The sequence below is a fragment of the Bos grunniens genome, chromosome 22 (assembly GCF_055505025.1).
Source record: "Bos grunniens cultivar Pamir isolate PY7600 chromosome 22, Bosgru_T2T1.0, whole genome shotgun sequence".
In the NCBI taxonomy this organism is placed as follows: domain Eukaryota; kingdom Metazoa; phylum Chordata; class Mammalia; order Artiodactyla; family Bovidae; genus Bos; species Bos grunniens.
The window spans coordinates 8,224,967-8,239,648 of NC_141186.1; the positions used below are offsets into that span (position 1 = coordinate 8,224,967).

Genomic DNA, 14,682 nt, shown 5'->3' on the forward strand with positions numbered 1-14,682 from the left:
AACTTTGAACTCCTTGGAGCTGGTAGTTCACTCTATGACTGACGTATGCCAAATATCGGAGAAGGCAATGGCACCCCACTCCAGTACTCTTGGCTGGAGAGTCCCATGGATGGAGGAGGCTGGTAGGCTGCAGTCCATGGGGTCGCTGGGAGTCGGACACGACTGAGCGACTTCACTTTCCCTTTTCACTTTCATACATTGGAGAAGGAAATGGCAACCCACTCCAGTGTTCTTGCCTGGAGAATCCCAGGGATGGGGGAGCCTGGTGGGCTGCCGTATCTAGGGTTGCACAGATTCGGACACGACTGAAGTAACTTAGCATAGCATAGCATAGCATGCCAAATATCACTGTTGCCCTTTAAAGTTAAATTATTTTGGAATGCTCTTTCTTTTATTTTTATTTTTTTTCAGCCACTCTGCACCAGCAGGCGGAAACCTACTTTCCTGACCTGGGATCGAAGCCATGTCCCCTGCACTGGAAGCATGGGAGTCTTAACCACTGGACCACCAGGAAAGTCCCCTGGAATGCTCTTGGTGAGTTTCTGGCAGCACACTGCTGTACTTGAGCACACAGTTTAGGAATCTTGGCAGACATATCTGATGATGCTTGAGTTATCAGAGAGACAAAGAGGATAAGAAACAAAAATAGCAGCTCATACAGGAAGAAGGCGTAGGTCTAGTGAGAAATGGATTTCACGAAGGCCATTGCTCAGCTTGACACTTGTTAGGTCTTTTTAAAAAAAAATATTTATTTTTGGCTGTGCTGGTTCTTCCTTGCTGCACAGGCTTTTCTCTAGTTGCAGTGAGCAAGTGCCAGAATCCAAAATAAAGCAAATTTTACTTTCCTTAAGCCCAAAAATGCTTCCCCAGTTGTGGTGTGGGGGCTTCCCATTACAGTGGCTTCTCTTGTTAAGGAGCAAGGCTGTAGGCCGCATGGGCTTCATGGGCTCTAGAGCACAGGCTCAGAAGTTGGGGAGCATGGGCTTAGTTGCTCAGTGGCGTGTGGGATCTTCCCTGATCAAGGATCAAATCCTGTGTCTCTGTGTTGCCAGGTGTACTCTTTGCCAGTGAGCTACCAGGGAAGCCTGACACATGTTAGGTCTTTTAATCCTCCAAGCAGCCCTATGTGGAAGATATTATGTCGCCATTTTAAAGACGAGAAAGCTAAGGCTCAAATGTTAAGTCTCCAGCCTCACTCATGAGTTCAGATTCATGATTTAAACACAGGATATCTGGCTTCTCCCCAGCAGATAATTTTAAAGGAAAGAAAACAAACAAGCAAAAAAAGTTTGTAATTTACTACCAAAATAATAACACTCCTTATATATAATAGTCTTTCTTTGAATATCTAGGCAATAATTTCACTGAGAATCTGCTTTCCTCTGAATTGCTGTTAAAAAGAAAAGGACAAGAAGATAAAGGAAATGGGTAGAAAAATTAAGGGAAAAAACAGCATAAGAAACAACTACATTTTTTTCATAATCAGTCACCAAATGTATTTGGGAGTACAAGTTTATTTTTAACTGGCAACAAGACTGAAATAGATCATATAAATACAGGAGACTGACGTCCTGACCTATTTGTTCATTATTTGTGATAATCGTGGAAACTTTGACTCAACTTTGTTCTGACACTGGACTTTATTTTCCACATGGAGACTGACAGACAAATCACCACACTGCTAGTTTAAAACTATACTTCCAACAAATATCCATCAAGGGGGGCATGGTGTTAGTGATACTGGAGTGTGGGGGTTGGGTGGCTTACCAAAGACAGATCACAATCTCTCCTCAAAGGTTAAAAGGTGTTCAGAGTGTTAAAATGAGCGTTCAGAGCAGCTTTATTCATGAGTCCAAACTGGAAACACCCCAAACACCCACCAACAGGAGAACTGATGGCTGTGGTACATAGCGTACAATGGAATTCTACAAAGCGATAAAAAAACAAACTACTGATGCGCTTGCCAATGAGGATGAATCTCAAAAACACCATGCTGAGCACAAGAAATCGTATACAAAAGAATATATACTCTGTGATTCTATAATCGAAAGTGGGATCCGGCTGCGCAGAGCTCAAAAGCCATTAGAGGCAAGATTGTTGGAAAAGAAAGTTTGCTTTATTTTGGATGCTGGTAACTAGGGGGAGGGGGAATAGGGGGCATTGCAGATGCCTGTCCAAAGGCCCATCCCATCAACTGACTACCAGCCGGCAAGAGCTTTTATAGGCTGAGGGAGAGGGCTGCGTGCAAAAAAGTTCAGTCAGCAGTGACAGATGTATTGAAATTGGTCATCAGTGGTGTGGTCAGTGTCATCTTGATCGTTTTCAGTTCAGTTCAGTTCAGTTCAGTCACTCAGTCGTGTCCGACTCTTTGCGACCCCATGAATCGCAGCACGCCAGGCCTCCTTGTCCATCACCAACCCCTGGAGTTCACCCAGACTCATGTCCATCGAGTCAGTGATGCCATCCAGCCATCTCATCCTCTGTTGTCCCCTTTTCCTCCTGCCCCCAATCCCTCCCAGCATCAGAGTCTTTTCCAATGAGTCAACTCTTCGCATGAGGTAGCCAAAGTACTGGAGTTTCAGCTTTAGCATCAGTCCTTCCAAAGAAATCCCAGGGCTGATCTCCTTCAGAATGGACTGGTTGGATCTCCTTGCAGTCCAAGGGACTCTCAAGAGTCTTCTCCAACACCACAGTTCAAAAGCATCCATGTTTCGGTGCTCAGCCTTCTTCACAGTCCAAATTTCACATCCATACATGACCACGGGAAAAACCATAGCCTTGACTAGACGGACCTTTGTTGGCAAAGTAATGTCTCTGCTTTTGAACATGCTATCTAGGTTGGTTATAACTTTCCTTCCAAGGAGTAAGCGTCTTTTAATTTCATGGCTGCGGTCACCGCAGTGATTTTGGAGCCCAGAAAAATAAAGTCTGACACTATTTCTACTGTTTCCCCATCTATTTGCCATGAAGTGATGGGACCAGATGCCATGATCTTCGTTTTCTGAATGTTGAGCTTTAAGCCAACTTTTTCAGTCTCCTCTTTCACTTTCATCAAAAGGCTTTTGAGTTCCTCTTCATTTTCTGCCCTAAGGGTGGTGTCATCTGCATATCTGAGGTTATTGATATTTCTCCCGGCAATCTTGATTCCAGCTTGTGTTTCTTCCAGTCCAGCGTTTCTAGTGATGTACTCTGCATATAAGTTAAATAAACAGGGTGACAATATAAGCCTTGACGTACTCCTTTTCCTATTTGGAACCAGTCTGTTGTTCCATGTCCAGTTCTAACTGTTGCTTCCTGACCTGCATACAAATTTCTCAAGAGGCAGGTCAGGTGGTCTGGTATTCCCATCTCTTTCAGAATTTTCCACAGTTTATTGTGATCCACACAGTCAAAGGCTTTGGCATAGTCAATAAAGCAGAAATAGATGTTTTTCTGGAACTCTCTTGCTTTTTCCATGATCCAGTGGATGTTGGTAATTTGATCTCTGGTTCCTCTGCCTTTTCTAAAACCAGCTTGAACATCAGGAAGTTCACGGTTCACATATTGCTGAAGCCTGGCTTGGAGAATTTTGAGCATTACTTTATTAGCGTGTGAGATGAGTGCAATTGTGTGGTAGTTTGAGCATTCTTTGGCATTGCCTTTCTTTGGGATTGGAATGAAAACTGACCTTTTCCAATCCTGTGGCCTCTGCTGAGTTTTCCATATTTGCTGGGCATATTGAGTGCAGCACTTTCACAGCATCATCTTTCAGGATTTGAAATAGCTCAACTGGAATTTAGGCAGAGTTAATCTTCAGTTCCAGGACGGGTTTGTTTCCATTTTTCTGAGGCCAGTTCTCAGAACTGTGCAGCTTACGCCATGGCTAATCCCCAGGTGGCGCAGTGGTAAAGAATCCGCCTGCCGATGGAGGAGATGCGGGAGACTCAGGTTTGATCCCTGGGTTGGGAAGATCCCCTGGAGAAGGAAATGGCAACCCACTCCAGTATTCTTAGAGAGAATCCCATGGAGAGAGGGGCCTGGCAGACCACAGTCCAGGGGGTTGCAAAGAATGGGACACAGCTGAGCAAAGCTGAGCATGCACACACGCATGTCATGGCTACAGTCTAGTCATCGTGTAGTTAACTTCTCCACCTGACGGGTTTCAGTGTTTATAAGGTAACTCACAGGATATTCAGAATGTTATCTATAGTCCTTTTCATACTGTTCATGCGGTTCTCCAGGCAAGAATACTGAAGTGGTTTGCCATTCCCTTCTCTCTTCAGACTTAAATTGAAGAAAGTAGGGAAAACCACTAGACCATTCAGTTATGACCTAAATGAAATCCCTTATGATTATACAGTGGAAGTGAGAAATAGATTTAAGGGCCTAGATCTGATAGATAGAGTGCCTGATGAACTATGGAATGAGGTTCGTGACATTGTACAGGAGACAGGGATCAAGTCCATTTCCATAGAAAAGAAATGCAAAAAAGCAAAATGGCTGTCTGGGGAGGGCTTACAAATAGCTGTGAAAAGAAGAGAAGCGAAAAGCAAAGGAGAAAAGGAAAGATATAAACATCTGAATGCAGAGTTCCAAAGAATAGCAAGAAGAGATAAGAAAGCCTTCTTCAGTGATCAGTGCAAAGAAATAGAAGAAAACAACAGAATGGGAAAGACTAGGGATCTCTTCAAGAAAATCAGAGATACCAAAGGAACATTTCATGCAAAGATGGGCTCAATAAAGGACAGAAATGGTATGGACCTAACAGAAGCAGAAGATATTAAGAAGAGATGGCAAGACTACACAGAAGAACTGTACAAAAAAGATCTTCATGACCCAGATAACCACGATGGTGTGATCACTGACCTAGAGCCAGACATCCTGGAATGTGAAGTCAAGTGGGCCTTAGAAAGCATCACTATGAACAAAGCTAGTGGAGGTGATGGAATTCCAGTTGAGCTATTCCAAATCCTGAAAGATGGTGCTGTGAAAGTGCTGCACTCAATATGCCAACAAATTTGGAAAACTCAGCAGTGGCCACAAGACTGGAAAAGGTCAGTTTTCATTCCAATCCCAAAGAAAGGCAATGCCAAAGAATGCTCAAACTACCACACATTTGCACTCATCTCACACGCTAATAAAGTAATGCTCAAAATTCTCCAAGCCAGGCTTCAGCAATGTGTGAACCGTGAACTTCCTGATGTTCAAGCTGGTTTTAAAAAAGGCAGAGGAACCAGAGATCAAATTACCAACATCCGCTGGATCATGGAAAAAGCAAGAGAGTTCCAGAAAAACATCTATTTCTGCTTTATTGACTATGCCAAAGCCTTTGACTGTGTGGATCACAATAAACTGTGGAAAATTCTGAAAGAGATGGGAATACCAGACCACCTGACCTGCCTCTTGAGAAATCTGTATGCAGGTCAGGAAGCAACAGTTAGAACTAGACATGGAACAACAGACTGGTTCCAAATAGGAAAAGGTATACATCAAGGCTTATATTGTCACCCTGTTTATTTAACTTATATGCAGAGTACATCACGAGAAACGCTGGACTGGAAGAAACACAAGCTGGAATCAAGATTGCCGGGAGAAATATCAATAACCTCAGATATGCAGATGACACCACCCTTATGGCAGAAAGTGAAGAGGAACTCAAAAGCCTCTTGATGAAAGTGAAAGTGGAGACTGAAAAAGTTGGCGTAAAGCTCAACATTCAGAAAACGAAGATCATGACATCCGGTCCCACCACTTCATGGCAAATAGATGGGGAAACAGTGGAAACAGTGTCAGACTTTATTTTTCTGGGCTCCAAAATCACTACAGATGGTGACTGCAGCCATGAAATTAAAAGACGCTTACTCCTTGGAAGGAAAGTTATGACCAACCTAGATAGCATGTTCAAAAGCAGAGACATTACTTTGCCAACAAAGGTCCGTCTAGTCAAGGCTATGGTTTTTCCCGTGGTCATGTATGGATGTGAGATTTGGACTGTGAAGAAGGCTGAGCACCGAAACATGGATGCTTTTGAACTGTGGTGTTGGAGAAGACTCTTGAGAGTCCCTTGGACTGCAAGGAGATCCAACCAGTCCATCCTAAAGGAGATCAGCCCCGGGTGTTCTTTGGAAGGACTGATGCTAAAGCTGAAACTCCAGTACTTTGGCCACCTCATGCGAAGAGTTGACTCATTGGAAAAGGCTCTGATGCTGGGAGGGATTGGGGGCAGGAGGAGAAGGGGACGACAGAGGATGAGATGGCTGGATGGCATCACTGACTCGATGGACGTGAGTCTGAGTGAACTCCGGGAGTTGGTGATGGACAGGGAGGCCTGGCGTGCTGTGATTCATGGGGTCGCAAAGGGTCGGACACGACTGAGTGACTGAACTGAACTGAACTGATGCTGGTTATTTGCCTTGAGTGGAAAAGGCTTTTGTTTCTGATGCAGGAATCTTGGGTCTTCCGTTAGCATCTATGAAACAGCAAAAGGCTGAGTAATTAGCTTGCAAGTAGGGTAAAATCAAATCCCATTTCCCACAGTCAAAGGTGTTTTTTTTTTCTTTTTTGGTAAAAATAAAATGAAATTCATTAGGAAGTGACAATATTCCATCAAAGAATATGAAAAAGAACATATATATATGTATAACTGAATATATAAATATATATAGGTACAACTGTCCAGAAGAAATTTATACAACACTGTAAATCAACTATACTTCAATAAAATTTTACAAAAAGATTTCATCAGTGTAGTAGATATATTTGAAAAACAATACTAGGTGGCATATAATGAACCCTAGACAAATTAAACGCAAGTGTTAAGGAAGTCTGGCTAAAATAATCTGATAAAACTTCACAGATCGCTCTAGAAATTAATGATGAAATAGACCTACCAGTTGCAACAGTGTTATAAAATTGTTTCTGTGAGTAAATATTTTCTCATAAATTTCCAATATAAGAAAGCCAGGGACTTCCCTGGTGGTCCAGTAGCTAAGGCTCTGCCCTCCCAACGCAGAGGGCATGGTTTCGATCAGTCAGCGAACTAGATTCAGCATGCCATGACTAAGACCTGCTGCAGACCAAAACAGTCAAAGGTAGGTTCCCAAAGACTAGAATGCTTTGTTGAAGAATGGGGCTAAGAGTTAAAAGGGTGATCAAGTCCAGATGCATTGAGAATTATAGTGTTTAATCACCCTGCCTATTAGATAGGCTTTACCCAACTATATTACCAATGGCTTCAAGCCTCCTAATTTCCCACTACGACACTGGGTTACAGGACTTATTTATGTATTTCTTTAACTAGGAAATACCTTTGGGTTTCCTACCATTTTTAAGAATTTGAGTTATGTTCCCACAGGTACCCAACCTCTGGGATCTAATGCCTAATGATCTGAAGTGGAGCTGATGTAATAAATCGCATTGTAAATGTAATGCATGTAAATCATCCCCAAAACCACACATCCCAGTCCGTGGAAAAACAGTCTTTCAGGAAACCAGTCTCTGGTGTCAGAAAGGCTGGGGACTGCTGCTATGAGGGATCATTCAAAGCCAGAGGGAACTTAATGCTTCTTGGCAAGAAGAATTTAACTCAAAACTTTCAACTTCAAAAACGTTTATGTTATCATGCTGGATGTAGAAATAGTCATAAATGAGTGGGGTCCAAGGTGGGAAAAATGATTCTCACATGGCAGATTTAAGAGATACTTCTATAGATAGGAGCACATTAGGCAAATGAATGTGACCTCAGCAAGGAGAAGCAGAGAAGGGCTCCCAGGGACAGGGAAGGAATCTGGATGCAGAGGCAGGAAATACCAGGCTGAGCTCAGCAACCATGGCCTGGCCATTTCAGTTGGTTCCTGGGACTTATATGGAGGAGTTCTTACCAGAATTTTTAAGTCCTAAAAAGGTTTGTCACATGCATTCAATAAGGAAAATAAACAACATTCCACTTTTTCATGGCAGCCAATCTTCTTTTCCATAAGAGTCTGGAAAAATAGGAAATTTTATGTGCAATGAATGATAGGAAATTTTGGTGGTTTGATGTTATCAGGGTGTCCATTGATGGTTTCCCATCAAACATATCAAAGGTGAGTTAGAATGTGGTAAGAAAGCCATGAAAATATCACTGGGAGACATTGCTTTAATGTGAGATTTCTTGCTCACTCCACAAGGATGTACTCAGCCAATATCTTCAAAAATTAATTTTTCCACCTTATAAAAGACTTTTAATTAAAAATTTTTTTGGCCACACTGAGCTGGGCATGTGGGATCTTAGTTCCCCAACCAGGGTCAAATCCATACTCCCTGCATTGGAAGGCCGACTTGTAATCACTGGACCACCAGGGATGTGCCCTGGTTTAAATTTTTCCGTGACAAAGAAAATGATCTACTAACTCTCATTATATCAATTCCTGCTCAGTTGCTTATGACTGGATATTTTATTCCAAGTGTCACTTTTTAAGTTTCATTTAGCAGTGCATTGTCTGATAAGAAAAAAACACACGAAAGTTTGTGTTTTGAAACTTTGGTTTCTGTCTGATTATCCTTCAGTTCAGTTCAGTTCAGTTCAGTCGCTCAGTCGTGTCTGACTCTTTGCAACCCCATGGACTGCCTCATGCCAGGCCTCTCTGTCCATTGCCAACTCCTGGAGTTTACTCAAATTCATGTCCATTGAGTCGATGATCCCATCCAGCCATCTCATCCTCTGTCGTCCCCTTCTCCTCCTGCCTTCAATCTTTCCCAGCATCAGGGTCTTTTCAAATGAGTCAGTTCTTCCCATCAGGTAACCAAAGTATTGGAGTTTCAGCTTCAGCATCAGTCCTTCCCATGAATATTCAGGACTGATTTCCTTTAAGATGGACTGGTTGAATCTCCTTGCAGTCCAAGGGACTCTCGGGAGTCTTCTCGAACACCACAGTTCAAAAGCATCAATTCTTTGATTGTCTTTATTCATTATTTATTACTGAATTACAAATTACTTCAATTTAATGGTTTTAAAAAACAGTATAGGACTTCCCTGGTGGCACAGTAGATAAGAATCCATCTGCCAATGCAGGGGGTGGGTTCGAACTCTGGTTGGGGAAGAATCCACATGCCACAGAGCAACTGAGTCCGTGCGCCCACAACTGCTGAACCCGCGTGCTACAACTGCTGCAGCCTGCGCCCCTGGAGCCTGTTCGCTGCAACAAGAGAACCTACCACGATGAGAAGCCTGTGCACTGCAATAGAGTAGCCCCCGCTCACTGCAACTAGAGAAAGCCCGTGCAAAGCAACGAAGACCCAGCACAGCCAAAAAATATATATGTGTGTATATATATACAGGGGACTCCCTTGGTGGTCCAGTGGCTAAGACTCCTCGCTCCTAATGCAGGGGCCTGGGTTCCATCCCTGGTCAAGGAACCAAGATCCCACACACTGCATGGCACCACCTAAAACAAACAAACAAATCAGTATATATTCATAATCCCACGGATTAGGGTGACCAGGAATTTGAGAGCAACATAGCTGGATGTTTCCTCACACACTCTTTCATGAAGCTATGTTTAAGACATCAACCAGGGCCTGCAATTCGGGAGACCTGGGTTTGATTGCTGGGTTGGGAAGATCCCCTGGAGCAGGGCACAGCAACCCATGCCAGTTTTCTTGCCTGGAGAATCGCATGGACAGAGGAGCCTCGCCAGCCCCAGTCCATGGGGTTGCACAGAGCTGGACACGACTGAAGCGACTTAGCATGCACGCACGCTGTCAGCTGAAGGCTTGACTGGGTTGGAGAATCTCCGTTCCATGTGGCTCACTCCAATGGTTGTGGGCAGGAGGCCTCAGCTCCTCACCTCTTTCATTTTTCCAGAGGTCTGCTTGATCTTTGTGACATTGCAGCAGACTTTTCCCCATGTGAGTGATCCACGATCAAACAGAAGTTGACAGTGCCTTTTATAGCCTCATCTCAGAAGTCACACACCATCGTTGCTCCAATAGTCATTGTTTACAGGGATCAGGGTGGGAGGGATCAATACTACTGTGTGAAAACTGGAGGCAAGAATGGGGATTTGTTATGAAAGCTGATAACACACTATCTTTCATTGTGATGTTTGAAATATGCTGATAATTGCATTTTCAAATGGGAACAGGAATCAAAAGGATTAAGTTTTTACTAGTTAGTTTGAAACAATGAGAACAAAAGAAATTCAGAAAAACCTGAAATTATTGAGGCTACTGACAGTGAGAACTACCCCAGTTTTCCTGTAATTATTTTGACAGTGCTATATTCCAACCATCATTTTAACAAGCTGAAGTCCATTTAAAACATATACAGGATATAATCAGATGTTTAATACAAATTTCTATTATTGTACAAGTGTGAATGAGTCTAAAGATTGGTATCTGGTTTTTGAGAAAACTGAGTAATAATTGCCTGAAACCATTATATTCAAAGTGACTTAAATTCAAATTTGTGGGGCTTCCCTGATGGCTCAGCAATTAAGACTCTGCACTTCCACTACAGGAGGCACAGGTTCTGTCCCTGATCATGGAATTTCCATATGCTGTGTGGTGCAGTTAAAGAAAAAAAATTTGAAAAAAAAAATCAAATTTGCAAACTTAAACTGTAACCACATTTTAAAATTATAAACAGAGAAGTCCTGACTACAGTATTAGAATAAAATTCACAGATCAATTAAAAATTTCGTAAAGCTTCAAGACTATTTTTTTTAATTACCTTGGAAACTGACAATTCTTTTTAAAATCTGGGAACCTCCCTGGGGATCCAGTGGCTAAGACTCTGTGCTTCCCATTCGGTATGTGCAGGTTCAGTGCCTGGTCAGGGAACTAAGATCCCATATGCTCTGGCCAAAAAGGAAAAAGAAAAATTGGCAACAAGCTATGTGATTTGTTGTTGTTGTTGTTGAGTCACTAAGTCGTGTCCAGATCTTTGTGACCCAGTGGACTGCAGCACACCAGGCTTCCCTGTCCTTCACTATCTCCCGGAATAGATATTTCCAAATCTGTTCAGGTCAAAAAGAGGTTGCCAATCTGAAAAATATGTTCTTATAAAAATAGCACAGTTAATAAACATACTTGAGTGATTTTTTTTAAAGTCATATGTAATCCAGTTCTTTTTCATATAATTGGATGAAAAATTATATTTTTCACGGTTGACTAGGAAATTTTTATTACATTTGTACTGGTGATGTCTGTGAAGATGTATGTTGGTAAACTGATGGAAATATTTTCAACCAAATAGTAAAGGATTTTAGCACACAGCATTTTCTGGAATTAAAAATACAGGGATAGGCAGAGATGAAACATATTATGGACAGAACTCCAGAAGTGGTAATTCACATCCAGGCCCTGCTTCAAGAACACATTTTGCAAATAATCTGTTTTTGTAGTTTTTTTTAGAGGACTAGTAAAGAAGTAAAGATTGCTCTTAAAAGAAATTAGTGGTTTGATCATTTCTTCTTTTGAGTATAAGTTATATTTAATATGTTGATTTTGAGAACTTGCTTTACTATGCAGATACATACTGAATTAGAAAGAGCAGCTGATCACAGGTTTCTAACTTAATATTGAATTGTTATTTTTCTTTATTTATAAAAAAAGAAAGTAAATGCTATGACAAAGAGTAAAATTTGGATTAAATGAATGCATTCTTTATAAGGCCATCTTATCAATCACAAAATTGAATCATTTGCCTTTTAAAAGCTAAACTCTCAGATGACAATTACAAAGTAAAGCTAATATTTTTACTGTATGTGACAAGACTACTGGAGTGAAAATAAAGTCTGAGTTAGAGGAGAATTCAGGCTTCCCTGGCGGCTCAGTGGTAAAAAATCTGCGTGTCAATGCAGGAGACATGGGTTCTATCCCTGATCCAGGAAGATCCCCTGGAGAAGGAAATGGCAACCCATTCCAGTATTCTTGCCTGGGAAATCCCATGGACAGAGGAGCCTGGCAGGCTGCAGTCCGTGGGGCCATAAAAGAGTTGGACATGACTGAGCGACTAAACGTCAGAGGAGAGTTCATGGTGGAACTATGGGTTGTTTGAGAATTTTGGTTCATTTGTGTTAGATTTCAAATATTGGCAGTTAACTAAGAATCATCAGTAAGCTTTTCCAGTCATTGAAAAAGTCTTTTGACAAGTATCTTGAGAGAATAAGGGAACGGGAATGACCAATCCCCCCTCGCCCCGCTTTTTTTTTTGGCTGAGACCCAGGGCATGCAATCCCCAACCAGGGATTGAACCCACATCCCCTTCTGTGGAAGGAAAGAGTCTTAACCACTGGACCTCCTGGGAAGCCTGGGGAGCAGGAATGGCCAGAAATGAGTTCTGTCTGCCAATAAACCAAATTCAATCCTGTGATGCACAGTGAAAGGCAGCTAAGTATTTTTTCTGCCTAGCACCCTTTCCCACCCACCCTTGAGTTGCAACCAATTTTCCTTTGGGTAACGGGAGAAAGAGACCAACTGCCTTGGTTTGCCCTAACTCAGTGTTAGCACTTAAAGTTCTATGCATAGGAAACTTTATAGTCCTGGGTAAACAGGAAGCATCAGTCATCTAGGAGTGTGAGGTGTGGAGTGGTGACAGGCTCGTTTCTTCCCAGACGTAAGTGTGGCTCTTGATCAAAGTCTGATCACTTACTGCATCCTACCCACGTGGTCACAGTGATTGAATGAAGAATAGATTTGAGCAAAGCTGGTCTGTCTCTACCAGAGGGAATAGGGAAAATGAGCTCTTTTCAACTTGTACCATTTACCATGATCACCATCTTGATTGCCTTGTGGAAAGATCCTTCCTAGAAGCGGAGAGCCAGGGACCTGATCATTTGACCCCTGGAAACAGCCACTGATGAAGCCAGCTGCCACCCTGGACGTTAAACTTACTAAGCTATAAATTCCCTTCTCTGCTCTAGCTTGTTTAAGTTGACTTTCTCTCGCTTACAACCCTAGGAGTCCAACAACCTGTCAGCACGAAGGCACATTTATTAAAATTTTAATCAACAGGAGTCTGAAAATGTACTTTTCCACCTCTTTGTCAGCATTCAGTGCATCTCTACTTAATCATTATCCCACATAGCACTTAAAGCAGGTAAACAAACAAAGAAACAAACAAAATATATATATATATATCCATACATTTAACTGTTTGGATTCTAGAAGTATTGTGACACCAACAGCGAAAATAAATTGCCTAGTCTGAGCTGTCAGGTCTCTGTTATTCAGTCTAATTATCCAAAATTGATGCAATAGCTTTCATCAATTAACCAAGGAAACAAGTAGGAAAAGTCCCTTGAAAACTTTCTTGATTAGCAAGACGTGTGAAATGTTTCTGAAGTTAAAATAAGCATGGCCAGGTTATGGATTAGAATGTAAAGCTGACATAAAATTTTAAGAGCCTAGAATTCAAAGACATTTCTTACTTGTGCTTCATTGTTTTAGTTTATATATATATCCCAGGGCACATGTTCTTTTCTCTTTTTTTTTTTTTTTTGAGTACTTAGGAAAGGTATTTCTGTACAAAACTTAGCAAAGTCTCACAGTGGAAATAGAGACCTATTAAAAACTTTGGAAACAAGCAGAGACTTGACCAGAGCTACTAACAGCAATAGGTAAGATGGTCTGGAAAAAGAGGAGATTACAGATGAGACCCCTTTGGAGTTCAGTACAATTGTCAAGACAAGTAATAGTGACAGTCTCAGTAAAGATAAATGATTTTCTGTTCTGGTTTCTACCTGACCCATGCAAGCGCCAACTATAAAAGGGAAAGGACATACTAAATATTAAACAGTCAACATATATAAAGTGCTTCATATAGCAAACACCCAGACAGCATTTATCAAGAGCCAGACACTATTCTAAGCACTTTACAAATATTAGCTCATTTAACTCTCATTATAAATTTATGAGATAGTGGGACTTCCCTGATGGTCCAGTGAATAAGACTTTGTGCTTCCAATGCAGAGGGTCCGGGTTCAATCCCGGATCTGGAAACTAAGATCCCACATGTCGCTCGATACAGCCAAAAAATAAATAAACAAGTAGAAATGAGACCTTGCACCTTGCTCACCCCTGGGCAGATCCCAGGGACCCACCTCCCAGACCCGCCAGTCTACGTGTTCCAATGTTGCATGGGAGGAGCAGAAAGAGCAGTGAGCTATAGAGGTGTCTTGAGGGTAGGAACGAAGGACAACTCAGCAGTGAACTGCTCATGTCTGATAAGCCAAGTATCAGATGCCTAGGTGATGAGGAAGATTAGGGATCCTACCAAATTCTCCAGAAGGCAGGAATTTGGATGAAAACTTAAGGAGAAAAGGGTAGCAGGGACCACACAATTTGACCAAGATTAAATTTCCACCACTCCAAGTGGAACAGAGGCTTACAAGAACAATTATAAGGGAAATCATACAGGGAAAAAAAAAATGTAGGGATTTCCCTGTCAGTCCAGTGATTGAGACTCTGCGTTTTCACTGCAGGGGGGCCCAGGTTCGATCCCTGTCCAGGAAATGAGAACCCACAGGCCATGCGGTGTGGCCAAAAAGTAAATAAATAAATAAATATAAAAAGAATGAATGTAATATCTTTGCATATCTGAACATGTTGCCTAAGATTTGTATCTACAAAGCACAGAAGCACAGAGGTCACTGACCTGCATCCTACCATATGCCCATAGAATAGAGTGGCAGAATGAAGGAAGTTACAATGGCAGGGATT

General features: G+C 41.9%; 1 long non-coding RNA gene across 1 annotated transcript in view; it reads left to right on the plus strand.

The window, feature by feature from the left end:
• LOC147347997 (uncharacterized) overlaps nucleotides 1-14,682 on the plus strand; it is a 66,404-nt gene that overhangs the window by 10,475 nt on the left and 41,247 nt on the right. The window contains exon 2 of the long non-coding RNA XR_015150896.1: nucleotides 412-534. This is a non-coding gene — a long non-coding RNA (uncharacterized LOC147347997). The remainder of the gene's footprint in view (nucleotides 1-411; nucleotides 535-14,682) is intronic.